Raw genomic sequence first — 15000 nt, 5'->3', positions numbered from 1 at the left:
TTTGATTTGGCTTTGGGGTAGGCCGTGGTCTCGATCGGCTGCCCTGCCTGACATCGTGCCACCCCGGTAGCGTATGTTTCATGTATCATACCCGTCCCAAAGCCCTTTCTTCCCAGCAGCGAAGTTGTTGCGCGGGTAGGGCGAGAGTTCCGAGACGTGTGAGATGTTTGTTGGTGTTTTTAGGTGTTGTAGTGGCTTTGTTTTGTGTGTGTATTTAGTCTGTAATAACCCATTTGCTTTTTACAAACCTATCCGTTGATTACATATATAATCCCGGATGTCTACACGGATAGCAGTGTCTGCCTCTCTTGATCAGTCGGCTCTGCGGTTGAACCCAGCCACAGACTTCTACGAAGTCGGCTGCTGCTGTAACCGACTGAGCCATCGAGGCTCTAAAAAATCAGTCGTTTGCATTCTTACGAAAAGGAGCTAAGATGTCTGTTATGTTATCAAATGAGAGCATGTTAATGGGAAGAGAATACAGAATATAGAATTTAGGCCAAAGGCCAAGCGCTGGGACCTACGAGGTCATTTCAACGCTGAAACGGAAACTGACAGTAAAAGGTATTGAAAGGTGTAACAAGAGGAAAATCTCGCAGTTGCACCATGAATCAACTGTTAGGAGAAGGTGGAAAGTAAGATGGAAGAAAGAGAATATGAATGGAGGTACAGCAAAAGGAATGAAGAGGTTCTGCAGCTAGGGACAAAAGGAATGCTGCCAAAGAACCTTGAGTAATGCTTACGGTGCACCGCATGAGGTGCACTGATCGCACTACCCCCCTACAGAGTCTCGCTGTGGGGTTGAATCTTCAGTGTGAATCGACCATCTCCGAGTTTTAAGCAAAAAAAAAAAAAAAAGTTCTATTGGACTTCACGTTTCAGGTTGCAGTCTAACAGGACTTCATACTGAAACGTGAAGTCATCAAAACACTATAAAATCTGCTCCGTTGCACATGCGCGATTTCGAGAAGCATCCAGAACCTCAGCTTCCATTTTTAGTTTTCTGTAAAAGAAAACTATTGTGCCGGCTTTGTCTGTCCGTCCGCACTTTTTTCTGTCCGCCCTCAGATCTTTAAAACTACTGAGGCTAGAGGGCTGCAAATTGGTATGTTGATCATCCCCCCTCCAATCATCAAACATACTAAATTGCAGCCCTCTAGCCTCAGTAGTGTTGATTTCGTTTATGGTTAAAGTTAGCCATAATCTTGCTTCTGGCAGAGATATAAGACAGGCCACCACCGGGCCGTGGTTAAAGTTTCATGGGCTGTTAATCAGCTCAGTGGTCTGGTAAAACTAAGGTGTACTTAACTTTTTTTTCATGGGCCGCGGCTTATACAACATTATACCGAGACCACTGAGAGATAGATCTGTTTTCGGTGGTCTTGATTATATACAGTACAGTAGCGGTTGTGCAGAAAACTCGATTGGGCCGAAGAAACTTCGGCGCATTTTATATTTGTTTTGGCTTATGCAGGCCTTCTCGAAGTGTCATTCAGCATATTTGCAGTATAAACAGGTGCTGTCATCTTCGTACTTGTATTTAGGGTAAATAGTTCAGTCATATTTTAAGTAGTCTGTTGACCATTAAAGTGTATTCCAGGTGTCCTCTTTCCCACACAGCTGTATGGCAAGATAAATACTTCTCTTAGTCATCAATTTTGAAGCTGAGCTGACGGAGGCATCTATGCGAGAGGCACACTGCCAGCGAAGACGAACTTTAGATATCTAGCTTTGTATATTTCCATCTTACCTGTCAACTAACCCCTAACTCCTACTTTCAAGATCAATACCTATTCCATACTGTGTGTTTTAAAATCTAATGCTTTCAAGGTCAATACCTATTCCATGCTGAGTGTTTTAAAATCTAATGCTTTCAAGATTAATACCTATTCCATACTGTGTTTTAAAATCTAATGCTTTCAAGATCATTACCAACTCCATACTGTGTGTTTTAAAATCTAATGCTTTCGAGATCAATACCTATTCCATACTGTGTGTTTTAAAATCTAATGCTTTCGAGATCAATACCTATTCCATACTGTGTGTTTTAAAATCTAATGCTTTCAAGATCAATACCTGTCGCATACTGGGTGTTTTAAAATCTAAATGCTTTCAAGATCAATACCTATTCCACACTGTATATTTTAAAATCTAATGCTTTCAAGATCAATACTTATTCCACACTGTATATTTTAAAATCTAATGCTTTCAAGATCAATACCTATTCCATACTGTGTGTTTTAAAATCTAATGCTTTCGAGATCAATACCTATTCCATACTGGGTGTTTTGAAATCTAATGCTTTCAAGATCAATACCTATCCCATACTGGGTGTTTTAAAACCTAATGCTTTCGAGATCAATACCTATTCCATACTGGGTGTTTTAAAATCTAAAGCTTTCAAGATCAATACCTATTCCATACTGGGTGTTTTAAAGCCCAATGCTTTCGAGATCAATACCTATTCCATACTGGGTGTTTTAAAACCTAATGCTTTCGAGATCAATACCTATTCCATACTGTGCGTTTTAAAGCCTAATGCTTTCGAGATCAATACCTATTCCATACTGTGTTTTAAAATCTAATGCTTTCAAGATCAATACCTGTCGCATACTGGGTGTTTTAAAATCTAAATGCTTTCAAGATCAATACCTATTCCACACTGTATATTTTAAAATCTAATGCTTTCAAGATCAATACTTATTCCACACTGTATATTTTAAAATCTAATGCTTTCAAGATCAATACCTATTCCATACTGTGTGTTTTAAAATCTAATGCTTTCGAGATCAATACCTATTCCATACTGTGTGTTTTAAAATCTAATGCTTTCAAGATCAATACCTATCCCATACTGGGTGTTTTAAAACCTAATGCTTTCGAGATCAATACCTATTCCATACTGGGTGTTTTAAAATCTAATGCTTTCAAGATCAATACCTATTCCATACTGGGTGTTTTAAAGCCTAATGCTTTCGAGATCAATACCTATTCCATACTGGGTGTTTTAAAATTTAATGCTTTCAAGGTCAATACCTATTCCATACTGTGTCTTTTAAAATCTATTATATTTTAGACCGAATCTTTAGACTTTCCGCAGCATTTCTTATCCAAAGGAGTTGCAGCTCTCATAGATGAAGTCCACCGTTGTCGCCTCTCACATTTTGCGATTTTCTTAGAAAAGAATTACACGTTCATGCCTTAAACATACGTGTCACCGAGTATAGTCCCTGACCATGAAATCGAACTGTAACTGTTCCTGCGTTCCCACCCAAGGCAATATTTCCTGATAAATTCCCCGATCTAGGTGGATGGGAGGGAAAGGTTGTCGCCCGGATACTGCTGATACTGAATCCATCCCTACCTGGCTCCTATATTGTTATTATCATTATTATTTCAGTAGACGAAACCCATTCACATGGAACAAGCACACTAAAGGGGCCGCTGTCTTGAAATTCAAACTTCCAAAGAATGTTGGTTTCAACCTCCCACGGGATACCCCACACTGCAGCAGTAACTCATCTTAATACACAGCCAGTGATTTTTCATCGCCCTGTGGGAGACGCGAACCCCGGACCAGCATATAAATTATATAAGCTTAATTCCTACAGAAATGAGCAGAGGCTAATTAGCAGAATCGGTTCCAACCTTTCAGTGAAACAGCCTTCGCAGGAATAGCTTAGGAACCGTTCTCTCCGAAATTTATTAATAACGATAATAAAACTCAATAGTTTAACATATCAATATAACCGTGAAGAGGTCATGACCCTTGCCTCACACCCGAGAGAGCCTAGGTACGGTTCACCAGCGAAGTGGAGCTTTTTTGTCAGTTGCTCTGGACAGTGAATCATGTATCTGATACCAATTCGACTTCAGTGATACGCGGTGGGGAAGGGTTTGGGCTGGCAAACTTACCTCAAGAAGGTGAGAACCGTAAGATTAGAGTCTTACCATTTCTATGGGGAAAAAAGTACATATACACATACACACACATATATATATATATCTCAGTAAGTTTTATAACTATATACATATTAGATGAAGCAACTGGGAAAGTGTCCCAAAGATGTGTTAAAATACACGAAAGTACTTGGCACTCTGTCGTTTCAATTTGAACTTTCCCCATTGGCTTCAACTAATAAACAAAATCACGCGTTTACTTTTGATTTTTAGTACACACACACACACACACACACACACACACACACATATATATATATATATATATATATATATATATATATATATATATATATATATATATATATATATGTGTGTGTGTGTGTGTGTGTGTGTGTGTATGTCGTGTGTGTGTGTGTGTGTTTGTGTGTTGAAGATATTTCGCAAAAATCAGGGCCAACAGAAAGAAAAAATGATTTCTCCGGAGAGATTAAAAGAATTATGAAAAAGCACCTTCAATACCAACACAACTACGGCCACAATCTGTTATACGAACTTGCTGAGTAACCTGGCTCCCTTTTGGAGATGTCAGTTTCATGTACCGTATCTGACTCTACTTTTTTTCGTACATCCGCAAAGTTCCAGAATGTCACATATAATTTATAAAGATTTCTGGTTTAATTTGCTGTTCTCAATTCAGGCGAGTCAGGTGACCTGCAGGCTTTCTCTGGAACGAGCCAGGTAGCGTTCATGACCCTGTTTCTCCCCACAGCAAAGAGTTCCTCGACCCAGTGCTCAAAACTGATTGAGATTAGCCGAGGTATGCGCTGGGCGGGGAAGGTAGAAAGTTTCAAGTTAATCGACCTGGGACCAGTAACACCTGTAGTCCAGCGCTGGTTCTTCACTTGTGGACCCAATAAAGGTCATTCACCTTGCGTTGCATGTGCGGCAGCGTCACAATAAGGTCATCGTCCCCTATGTAAGAAGGAGCCGAGTGGCTGAACCTCGGGGCATCAGGGAAACAAACGTTTTATGAGGCGTCTTCGGGTCGATTTCTTTTTCTTACTTTCTCTCTCTCTCTCTCTCTCTCTCTCTCTCTCTCTCTCTCTCTCTCTCTCTTGCGCATCATCCCCTTTCCGCGTTGATCTGCAGGAAATTCATACGTAATATGGACTATTGGGAAGGAATACAGAACTTAGGCGCTGGGACCTATGAGGTCATTCAGCGCTGGAAGGGAAATTGACGGTAAGAAGGTTTGAAAGGTGTAACAGGAGGAAAATCTCAAAGCAGTTGCACTATGAAACAATTGTTGGAGAGGGTGGAAAGTCAGTTGGAAGAAAGAGAATACAAACGGAGATACAGTAAAATGAATGAAAGAGGTTGCAGCTAGGGCCCTGAGGGACGCTACAAAGAACCTTAAGTAATGCCTACAGTGCACTACGTGAGGTGCACTGACGGCACTAACCCCCTACGTTATATGAATCATTAAGCCTTCTTGTTCGTTATCCAGCTGATGATAGTCACTAAAGTGTTTAGGATGGCTATTTTGACTTCGTTAAGCTAATAACTGCATTTCTTTTTCAATTTGGTTTGTTTCCTTTGACATAATTGTATTTTGACTTTGTAGTTTTTTCAAATTTTTTATTCCTGTTCACCAATTTTTAGTCTTCTGTAAAAGAAAACTATTGTGCCGGCTTTGTCTGTCCGCCCTCAGATCTTAGAAACTACTGATGCTAGAGGGCTGCAAATTGGTATGTTGATCGTCCACCATCCAGTCATCAAACATACCAAATTGCAGCCCTCTAGCCTCAGCAATTTTTATTTTATTTAAGGTTACATTTAATCGTACTTCTGGCAACGATATGAGACAAGCATGATACCGAGTCCACCGAAAGATAGATCTACATTCGGTGGCCTTGATTATACGCTGTAGCGGCTGTAGAGAAAACTCGAGATTAGGTGACAGATGTTGCAAAGACAAAAAATGTCCGAGTCCCAAATGGAAGCCATTGGAGTCTTAGGGCTCTACCTATTCATACAAAGATGCTGTATATTCTTAATAGAAACTCTATTAAATGTACTGTGAAAGTTTCATTATTATTATTATTATTATTATTATTATTATTATTATTATTATTATTATTACTGATGATGATGAACATTAAATAATACAATTAAAGGTATATATATAAATACACATATATATATATATATACAATTATATATATATATATATATATATATATATATATATATATATATATATATATATATATATATATATGATATATTGTATATATTATATTATGCAAAAGTGTGAATGTTTTATTATTATTATTATTATTATTATTATTATTATTATTATTGTGTGTGTTATTATTATTATTATTATTATTATTATTATTATTACTGGTGATAATGAACATTAGAAATACCATTAAAAGATATATATGTATATATATTTATATTTATGTATATATATATATATATATATATATATATACATATATCTATCTTTAATGGTATTATTTAATGTTCATTATTATCAGTAGTAATAATAATAATAATAATAATAATAATAATAATAATAATAATAATAATAATAATAATAATAATAAAACATTCATCGTCCATTTAATATATATGTGTATATATATATAATCAATAACTGGTATAAGTAGTAACAAAAGGAGGCGGTGGAGAGAGAGAGAGAGAGAGAGAGAGAGAGAGAGAGAGAGAGAGAGAGAGAGAGAGAGAGAGAGGACGCAAGATGCAGTTCACAGAGTGTAAGTTGACTCTAGTATCTTTTTAAATCTGAGTCAGAAGTTCAGATTTCGAACAAAATGGTCTGGCGCTATTGTCCCCGCCCAAATTGGCCTCGTTTTTCGGATGAATGACTTTGCTCATCTCCGAGAGATGGGAAAGGCAATTGGGAAGGAGCCGGCCGTTGCAGAAATGCCTAATTTTAACTATGATGGGTAAATTAGGCAATGGCTAGACGAATATCTTTCGCCTTCCATGTATACTCCGGGTATGTCTATAACTGCATTCACTATAGAAAGAATGACCGATATCAGAGAAATAGATAAATTCACAAAAACTATTTAATAGCATAGATGAATTGAATTGAATTGCCAATAGAATTTAGGCCAAATGCCAAACACAGGGACCTATGAGGTCATTAAGCGCTGAAAGGAAAATTGAGACTGGAAAGGTTTGAAAGGTGTAACAGGAGGAAAACCTCAGAGCAGTTGCACTATGGATCAATTGTTAGGAGAGGGTTGAGGATAGTAAGATGGAAGAAAGAGAACATAAACGGAGGTACAGTAAAAGGAATGAAAGAGGTTGCAGTTAGGAGAATGACCTCCAACGGCTTTATATTCCATGAGCTCTTCCATGAAGATTCGCTTCACTCTTTTCTTTTTCTTCTTTGGCCCTGTTCCATTGTGGTGCGACTGGTATCCAAACTTCGCAGTTCAAACAAGCGGTTGTATAAAGGACTGGTTTCCCTGAACAAGTCCTCAGTGTCCATCTTCCTGTTTATTTAACCTGTTTAAATTGAGACGCTGTAACTATTATTATAATTCAGAAGGTGAAACCTGTTCATAAGGAACAAGGCCACAAAGGCCATTGACTTGAAATTCAAGCTTCCAAAGAATATTGAGGTATTCATAAGGAAGTACTACCCCGTAGGGGGGTAGTGCCGTCAGTACACCTCATGTGGCGCACTGTAGGCATTACTTACGGTTCTTTGCAGCGTCCCTTCGGCCCCCTAGCTGCAACCCTTTTCATTCCTTTTACCGTACCTCCATTCACGTTCTGTTTCTTCCATCTTACTTTCCTCAGCTCTCTCCTAACAATTGATTCATAGTGCAATTGCTTTGAGGTTTTTCTCCTTTTACACCTTTCACACATTTCTACTGTCAATTTCCGTTTCAGCTCTGAATGACCTCATAGGTCCAAGCGATTGGCCTAAATTCTATATTCTATTCTATTGGGAAGAAGTAAGAGGAGGTAAAGGGAAATACAGAAAGAAGAGCTCCCACTTATTAAAAAAGAAAAAATAATAAATTAATAAATAGATAAATAGGTAAAAATGTATCGAAATGCAAGGAGAATATTATTAGGGTAGCAATGCTTTGCACCTTCGCTTGAACTTCTGAAGTTCCAACTGCGCGAAATCCTCTGTGAGGCTGTTCAACACTCCAACGGTATTTGTCTTTCATTTTTTTTTTACATAAAATCTCCATCTTCTCACATTTCGTCAACATGATAAAGTACTTCGGAATACGAAGACAGCCCTGGTGGAATTACAAGACTTTCCACAGGCGCATAATGAAATGTAGGCCCAGTGTACCACTGAAACCTTCCCTACTGTGATTTGCATTCTGTTTTCTTTGGAGTTTGGATTAAAGGAAGTCAAAACAGGTTGTAATGAACATTAAACAAGTAAAAAATGCGCCGAAATCGAGTTTTCTGTGTACAGTATAATGCTGTATGAAACTCTCGATGTGCTGCAGTACGAAACTCTCAGCCATGACCGGGCAGCGCTCAGTTGCTCCCCAGACGCGGTTAAGTGAAGATGTGTCGGTGGCTGGCACCTCTAACGGTGCCAGACGCACGATCCATGGCTAACCTTAACCTTAAATAAAATAAAAACTACTGAAGCTACATGGTTGCAATTTGGTATGTTTGATGGTTCGAAGGTGGAGGATCAACATACCAAATTGCAGCCCTCTAGCCTCAGTAGTTTTCAAGATCTGAGGGCGGACAGAAAAAGTGCGGACGGACAGACAAAGCCACCTCAATAGTTTTCTTTTACAGAAAACTAATTTTCATTCACAGCATAGTCCTTTTTCATCAGTCGATCACAGGAAAAGGTGGAGAATTTCCCCTTTACAGCGATCTCACCTTTAAGGCGAAGTCAAGAAAAATATCTGTCTGTAAAAAAGGAAAAGTCTAAGGCTATTTGTTTTTAAACAACAGTTGTGCAGGAAGAAATATGGGGAGGCGCTCACGCGAGAACAGCGGCTCCGGATCATCTTCCATAAACAACCGGGGGAGAGAGAGAGAGAGTTGAGAGTTTCCTAGCAAATGCCGAAGCGAATAAAAAATGACAAACGAACATCTGGGAAGAAAAAAGTAGACAAGAGAAATTGTTTAGAAGTAAAGTAATAGAAAATACGATGACGAATGATGAATACGACATAAGCCATAAAAACGGATAGGAAAAAAATAAAGAGAATTAAGGCATAAAAAGAGATGACCTGAAATGGAGAGAAAACATCGGTGAACGCAGAAATTGCTGAGTGAATGAAAGAAAGTTTGAGAAGTATGACTGGAATCCTTTTCGTTTCCAGACTTGTATTTTTGCACCTAATTTTCATTTTAATTAACATTTACCTAATTTTTCTACATTTTCTAATGCAGTTCCAAGTGAATGTAGCTGATTACTTTTTATAATACCGCTTAATATGCAGAGGCACTTAGATCTTAACATTTGCCATTAACAATGATTCATTCAATCACTCACAGCGATACCGGTAGCTTAGATAGAATATAGAATTTAGGCCAAAGGCCAAGCGCTGGGACCTATGAGGTCGTTCAGCGCTGGAGAGTAGGAAGGTTTGAAAGGTGTAACGGGAGAAAAACCTTGCAGTTGCAATAAGCGAATACCACAGGAAAATAACAGGCAGAAGTTCAGCACCAAGCGTTTTCACGTGTTTCTTTTTGTGACCTGAGGCTGCGTGAATAAAATACACGCGAAAGCGCTTGGTACCGAACTTCTGCCTGTCATTTTCCTGTGGGATTCGCTTATATATTGAAGTCACGTGCATCTACTGTGATTTTTTAAGCACGACATAAATAAATAAATACATAAATAAATAATATATACTGAAAGGTAAGGATGCTGCCCGCTAGGCCACACAAGTCATAAGATAAGTTGGAAGCTGAGCGCCACTGCACACAAGGAATTACCTTTCAACTGAAAGACCTGGGTTCGATCCTGATGTGAGTCAGAAATTTATATATATATATATATATATATATATATATATATATATATATATATATATATATATATATATATATATATATATATATATATACAACTCAATAAACCGGAGAGCCATTTCCTTTTAACTGATGCTGGACAAGCTACAGCGCTCAGAGCTGGTTTTGAAGGTAGCATTTTAACAAAATTGGCCGTATTTTTGGAGATAAAATTCTGAAAATAAAGGGAGTCATTACGAAAAAAAAAATTAGGAAAGGAAGAGAATAACAGCGCAAATGTAGTACAATAAACCATTTTAATTTTAAAATGTTGCGATTTCTCATTTAATTTTCTTCACATGTACCGACCATTTCGTCTTTCATTTGCGATTTCATGTAGACAGAAAATCTGACATGCAGAAATAATTTGCATAAAGATGACGCGATCAGGATTAATATTCCATCTGCCATGATTCGCATTTTGTCTTATCCAATCACTCCATTTAAAACAAAATAAAAAAAAAGCAATTTCAATATCATAACAAACTTCAAGTTAAACTTCTCACCAATCATTCCATTTAATAGTCTCTCTCTCCCTCTCTCTCTCCACACACACGCACGCGCGCACTCGAACCAATTTTTCCGAGATTGTGGTTGGCATAATTGCAAAGATCCGTAACAACTCACGTACGTGAAAAACTTAAACAGTGACTTTCCTAATTGCAAAATCCACCATGACTTTTCTCTTTTCCAGCCCGGTAACTTCTGCATCTTGCGTTGCCGACTTCTATAATATCACGATTTCCGTACATGAAAAATGACGCTGCTGCCTTGTGAATTGGACTGAATGTAGAATTTAGGCCAAAGGCCAAGCTCTGGGACCTATGAGGTCATTCGGCGCTGAAGCGGAATTTGACAGTAAAGGGTTTGACAGGTGTAACAGGAGGAAAACCTCAAAGCAGTCGCACTATGAATCGATTGTTAGGAGAGGGTTGAGGAAAGTAAGATGGAAGAAAGAGAACATGAAAGGAGGTACAGTTAAAGGAACGAAAGGGGGTTGCAGCTAGGGGCCGAAGGAAGGCACGCTGCAAAGAACCTTACGTAATGCCTACAGTGCACCTCATGCCCGCTATGGGGTTGTGCCAATAATGGTTTTCTTCTGCATCACAAATTATTCTGATTCGTCTTTACGCCAACTTCCATTTTGGCGCAGTTCGTAGATCATTCCCATTTTACCACAATCAGTTGTTTACTTTTAACCATGAGCCACTTTCTCTCTCTCTCTCTCTCTCTCTCTCTCTCTCTCTCTCTCTCCAAACACGTAACTTTTTTATATACGGATGATAATAGATATGCGATTTGTTTACTAACTATGTTTGTAAATATGAGAAAGTCTTCCTGTTTGTTCTGAAAGAAGCATTGCATTAAGATTACACACACACGCACACACACACACACACACACATATATATATATATATATATATATATATATATATATATATATATATATATATATATATATATATATATAGGTGTATATATATATATATATGTTATATATATATATATATATATATATATATATATATATATATATTAACTACTGGTCACTTTTTACAGATACATATGTAAATGTAATAGCCACTATTCCCTCTTAACCTCTCGAATTCTTCGCACTTTTTGATACGCTTCTCACTACAGAGCCTCAGATCCAAATGCAAGGAACATGAAGAAAGTCAGACTTACATATCAAGATTCGAACCCGCATCCAGAGTATCAGAACGAGGTCGTGTTCTCGAACCGCCCAGAAAACCTAAAATCCTGAAGCCTAAAAATCACTATACGATTAAACACTTGGCTAAGGTGGCAAAAGTGGATCTAATCCCGCTCTAGTGGGTGTCTGCCTTTGCGAGAGATTTATCTCTTTCAGATAAGAGCGGTTCGTGTTGGTAGGTTTCTGTTTCCAAACATTAGCAGCTATGACTTGGACCATCGACGGATGGCCTCCTGTTTGTCAATTTTTCATAAGCTGTATTTTAACAGAGATGTTTCACATTCAGAGCTGATCCCTAATCCTCTTTTCGGGCCGAGAGCGACCAGGTTTGCTGAACAGCAGAAGCACCAATATGCAGTAAATGTGGTCCGCTGTCGAACTCCGTAGTTCCAGAGGTCCTTGATTTCTCACACCGCGCCGTTGGGCCGTAGAAAACTCTCCCTGCGGGTTTTATGCAATTGGAACTTAAAAATTTCAAGCGATGTTTTAGAAATATGAAATGCTGGAAAAGTAAACGTAGTTACAGACAAATAAAGAAAAGGCAGAGAAAACTGACAAAGTCAAGATCCTGTTGGGACCTAGGCTAGGAAACCAAAATAACCACAGAGAAAAGAAGGTTTGAGGGAGATTTCTGTAAGAAGAACTGCAAGTACAGAAAGGAAGGGGACCAAAAGATTAAAAAAAGAAGAAAAAAAAGTCTAATTCTGAAGAAGGAGCATTTGAATCCAGTGATGTCAACTCAGGCAAAAAATGATCATTATTATCATGTACATGCATAGAAGATGCCCAAAAATTGTTATTTCTTAGTATGGATTTCCAAAGGCACAGCAGACCAATGGTGAAATAGCGGGAAAATTAGGTCAGAAGAGAAGAAGATAAAGGAATAGAAAACAAAATAATACATGAATGGTGAATTAAATAAGTGAATATCAACTGACACCTGCGTCACAAAATCAGAGTTAAAAAGAGGAGAAAGAAATTTGTTAACTGTTTTATACCACAGGTAAAAACGAGTAGTGAAATGTAATGGAACATAAAGTCTACGCCAAAGGCCAAGCACTGGGACCTACCAGGTCATTCAGCGCTGGAAAGGAAGCTGAGAGTAGGTAGGTAGGTTTGAAAGGTGTAACAGGAGGAAAACCTCACAGTTGCTCGATGAAATAATTGTTAGGAGAGGGTGGATAGCAAGATGGAAGAAAGATAATATGAATGGAGGTACAGGGCAAGGAATGAAAGAGGTTGCAGCTAGGGGCTGAAGGGACGCTGCAAGAACCTTTAGTAATACCTACAATGTCCCCCGTTAGATGCACTGACGGCATTACCCCCTATGGGAACGAGTAGTAACGGCATGAATTCCCCATGGACACTATTGGAAGGTAGTTAAACTCGAATTATGATAACGGTCTGAATTATTTCTGCTGTTAGGAAAACTTAACCATCACTTGTAACAAGGAGCCTTGTCTTGAATATATTGGACCCTCTGGACCACTTGGGTAGTGAAGATTCAGCTGCATTTCACAATATCTTCCATGTCCTCAGGGTATATTTTCCCTTAGGTTTGGCGTATACTATAGTATTTCATGTTTAAATAATATTCGTCCTGTTCTAATGGATTCCTTGAGTTCAACTAGAAAAACTGGAAAACAAGTAAAAAATGCGCCAACTTTCTTCAGCGCAATCGAGTGTTCTGTACAGCGTATAATGCTGTATGAAACTCTCAAGAAACTTTCAGCCCCAGCATGGTGGTGGCCAGTGTTGTTGGCACCTATAGTGGTGCCAGACGCATGATCATGGCAAACTTTAACCTTAAATTAAATAAAAACTACTAAGTCTCGAGGGCTGGAATTTGGTATGTTTGATGATTGGAGGGTGGATGACCAACATACCAATTCGCAGCCCTCTAGCCACAGTAGTTTTTAAGATCTGAGGGCGGACGGAAAAAGTGCGGACAGATACACAATAGCCATCTCAGCAGTTTTTTTTTTACAGAAAACTAAAATTAGAAAAAATATGTCCAACCTTCCTGTGTTCTCCAAGTCCTCTGGAAAAAAAAAATTCCCTTGGAACCCACGCCTGTTTCTTGAATAGAAATGCTTGCTTCCTGGCAGACAGGATACAATTAGTAATAGTCTCACGTCTTTTTAGAGTTGCTCAAGTCCTCTTTAGCACTAGTTTTGACTTGTCTGACCATAACAATTCTTTGAGACAAAATTCATAAGGCAAGCGCTGGAAGTTACAGAGTCATTTCCTGTTTTCCGAGTGACTGCGAGTTGTTCTCGAGTCTGATGTTCCACAGGGTAGTGCTCTGGGAACTTTCCTAGTGACGTGATTGTTGTCCTTGAAACTACGACACCACACTGCAGATGCCTCAACATTTTCTGCCGTTTAGTCGCTCTTCCGCAATGAAGATACTGTGCTGGACAGTTGAAAGTGGTCAGTCCAGGGATAAGACTGCAACTGTGGTCAGTCCGGGGAGCATATTCCCCAACTGTGTTATGGTTCGGGACCTTCCCTGAAAGAAGCGGGACGCCATATCTTAACAACTAACCATACAATCTTCTTGAAAATAATCTCAATATGTTTACCACGCCAAAATTACGACATCAGTACTCTTGAACATTCGTAACCTAACCCAACCTAACCTAACCTAACCCAGAGGCATGGCAAAAAAAAAACCAACTGGACTCCAGCAGAACTAAAGCCTTACTTATTAGCTTCCTCTTGCTTCACGTTCCACTATGCATAAGTAATATTTAATTTATTTTTATTTTCTATAAAAGAAAACTATTGTGCCGGCTTTGTCTGTCCGCCCTCAGATCTTAAAAACTACCAAGGCTAGAGGGCTGCAAATTAGTAGGTTGATCATCCACCCTCCAATCACCAATCATACCAAATTGCAGCCCTCTAGCCTCAGCAGTTTTTATTTTTATTTAAGGTTAAATTTAGCCATAATCGTGGCAACGAAACAGGGTAGGCCACCACAGCATTATACACTGTACAGAAAACTCGATTGCGCCGAAGAAACTTCGGTGCGTTTTTTACTTGTTAATATTTGACTATGCTTTTGACTTTTTAATTTTTTGCAGAACCTATATGCTGCGATAAAATTTTTAATTTTTTTTTTTTCGGGTTCTATGCCTGCAGAGACGGACGCATCAATGCAACATGCTTAAGCCCTGGGTCATTGTTGAATGATATTCTTTTTGTCCACCTTTCAACTCTGAATGCTTTATTTTGAAATAACAATTCCTCTTTCATCTTCAAGGACCGCGGAATCAGACCTGTTGAACTCGCCCAGTTCAAGCAGCAAAACCGTTTTCTAAAATCTAC

The 15000-nt window shown here is 38.6% G+C and overlaps 1 protein-coding gene across 4 annotated transcripts in view; it reads right to left on the bottom strand.

Moving 5' to 3' along the window:
• Positions 1 to 15000, bottom strand: part of Nep2 (Neprilysin 2) — a 237006-nt gene that overhangs the window by 182780 nt on the left and 39226 nt on the right. The gene's annotated exons all lie outside the window — the stretch shown is intronic.

The sequence above is a fragment of the Macrobrachium rosenbergii genome, chromosome 16, assembly GCF_040412425.1.
Source record: "Macrobrachium rosenbergii isolate ZJJX-2024 chromosome 16, ASM4041242v1, whole genome shotgun sequence".
Lineage (NCBI taxonomy): Eukaryota > Metazoa > Arthropoda > Malacostraca > Decapoda > Palaemonidae > Macrobrachium > Macrobrachium rosenbergii.
This window is presented reverse-complemented; position numbering and strand designations above follow the sequence as displayed.